Consider the following 2,647-nt stretch of genomic DNA (forward strand, 5'->3'; position numbering starts at 1 on the left):
CTACATAAATCGATATGGTAGGGATGTTCTGCGCTAAGTTAAACGTATGCTCATTAATCCAGGGCTTAGACTATTTTTTAAAGTACATTCCGCAACACTCTCTCTAAAATCGTGGCTGAATGAGCGCGGTAGTTTTGTTCCACCTGCATATTGTCGTTAATGTAGAGACTGAAACTATTGATCATTCAGTCTTGCACTTTCGAAGTGCTATTTTTTCCTGGAAAATCCTGGAGAGAGCTTTTGACGTTTGTGCTCAGACCATTTTTAATACGGTACTTGGTTGGATGTTCCGTGGTAACGTGCCCTATGACCTTTCTTGTTTGCTCGGTTAGCAGATCGCAGTGCTGACGTTGTCGCTACCATAGTGCATTTTCAGCGATGAATGGGTTACGGTATTCGGAAAACTTATGACCATCCGGGATCGGCAGGTTGCATTGTAAATATGTGTAAATATATCCCTTGGGTGCATGTGTATTACCAATGTGTACAGTAGTGCTGCTCGCTAAGTGCAAAGTAGTGAGGTATGTTATCCTGCGTACTGGGTGAAAATGTTACATTGACTTCTCGGCTCATGTGACTTTTGTAGAAAAAATGTCCATATTAAATATGCATATGTGCATTGTACATATAATTTGGTATGTAGAAAGAGCATGTTAGTTTTTTGTGTCTATAGGGGATATATGTATGTGATACAAATACCACCCATTTTTTTTTTTACATTGAGCTCTGAAGATGCGTTTTTTGAGGGAGATGTTTGTTTTGAAATTTCAGCTGGAACAAAAACCACAAGACTTAGGAAGGAAATACGGACACCTTGAGACAGCATTGTTTCCGTGCTTCCTTCCTAAGTCCTGTGGTTTTGTTCCAGCTGAAATTTCAAGTCGATATGAACCAACTCGCCCAAACCCAAGCAATTCTAGAGATGTCTGTGTTTGAATTCCATAGAAGAGACAAAAAAACCGTCACAGCTCAGTGGTAGAGCGCTGGTCTTGTCATCAGTTCACTTGCAGCTGATTTTTTTTTACATTTCTCTAAGGCGATTTCGTTTTTGTGGCACCGCTTTCGCAAATTGGGCAAGTTGTCTGGCTTAACGTATAGACTTTGAGGACGCATAGTGCTCTCGGTCCGGAGGAAATAGCAAAATTTAATGGGTGAGTTGTTACTTTTTTTACTACTATGTATACTGGTCGGAGCTGCTGGAGAAATTTCCTCGTTTCAGAACTTGTAATGCGTACTTTGGCATGCAGATGAAAGAAACAAACGTTATTCGGTGGGCACGTGCCCTCTTTCTCGAACCCACTTACACAACAATGACAAGGACTCGTGGCAAAGAAGGAAACGTGACAAGGAAGTGTGCGTACTCAGAGCAGTTCAGGTTGTGACAGCGTACAAACCGTCGCCGTCATAGCTCAGTGGTAGAGCGCTTGTCTTGTAAACCAGCGGTCGTGAGTTCGAACCTCACTGGCGGCTGGATGTTTTTTTTCTCCATGTTAATGTGTTTTTTTAGTAAAGTACTTGTCAGCAACCGCGCAATTAGCTTGTCATCATAAACAGTGAATTCTGCAGAGACGAGCCAGGCCATGATTAGTACACAAATATTTTAATAATGACCTCCGGAAGCGTGTGGTTACGTTCTAAACGAGTAATTGTGAGAACACGAGCCCTCCATCTGTCACCAAAAAAATGTTAACTTCCAAGACGATTCTTCCGAGTTGTATTCATTTTTGTGGTTTCTGGATCGGTATTTTTATCCCCACAGTTTTCCTGGTCGTGTTCTAGTGCTCCGCTCTTCGAAGCATTATGAGCAGACATGTAATGAGGTGATGAGGGCATCCCACTACCGAAAACCATTTGCGGGACTTACATGAATACGATAAAAACCCAGAACACCCTAGAAACGATTAATGAACACGTAGCACTTATGATATTGGCGTAAAAGCACATGTAACGTTTTGCGGCTTCTTTCGTCGCAAATTATTTGGTCGCTCTACCCATATATGTTTTTATTGATGCACCTAGATATATATCCCCGAAAAATACCGTGGAGCCTAACTTCAAGAAGCTGTCTTTCCAAAGATGTCCACGCCAAGGTGGCAGTCTCTTACCACTCATTTGTATACCGTCTCTTTGCTTGTTTACTCCGCGTAAGTGTTGTGCTAACTCATGTCCCAACGCTTGCATCCCCCCTCCACCCTTATTTCCGTCCGACGAGTGCTTCCGGCACTAAGCCCGGCGGAAGCGAGCCATGTGTGTCCAGACACTACCCACTAGCCAAAGGCGGCGGCGCACACAAAACACGGCGTCCCTTACCCGAGCAAACTAACGCTCCGCTTCGGATGCCTCATCGAGAGTCACTCGTCGGCCCACTTGGCGCCAGCCAGTGCTCTAATTTCGGCGAAACAGGAGCTGCTGCTGTAGGGACAAACACAGAAGCAAACATGAAAGAGACAAGGAATAAGGGTAGCAACGAGACGAGACAGGCGTTGTATCTTTCACGCTACTAACAACGGGCTAGTCCAGCCTTGAAGGGCAAACAGGGATGGCGCCTGAGCTGTTTGCTCCGTCAACAAAGACCCGATGGCGACGGATTTGCCGGCAGCGAGTCTGCTGCCGTCAATGCGAGTTACCGGCCTTCCTCACCAGGAGA

At 44.8% G+C, this 2,647-nt stretch overlaps 1 non-coding gene across 1 annotated transcript; it reads left to right on the top strand.

Moving 5' to 3' along the window:
- The first annotated feature begins 1,398 nt into the window (after positions 1–1,398).
- On the top strand, positions 1,399–1,470 carry Trnat-ugu (transfer RNA threonine (anticodon UGU)). The gene has a single exon. It is a non-coding gene; the product is annotated as a tRNA-Thr (tRNA).
- The last annotated feature ends 1,177 nt before the right edge of the window (positions 1,471–2,647 follow it).

This window comes from Haemaphysalis longicornis, unplaced genomic scaffold, assembly GCF_048455015.1.
Source record: "Haemaphysalis longicornis isolate Haplotype H1 unplaced genomic scaffold, Haemaphysalis longicornis Haplotype H1 scaffold_2, whole genome shotgun sequence".
Lineage (NCBI taxonomy): Eukaryota > Metazoa > Arthropoda > Arachnida > Ixodida > Ixodidae > Haemaphysalis > Haemaphysalis longicornis.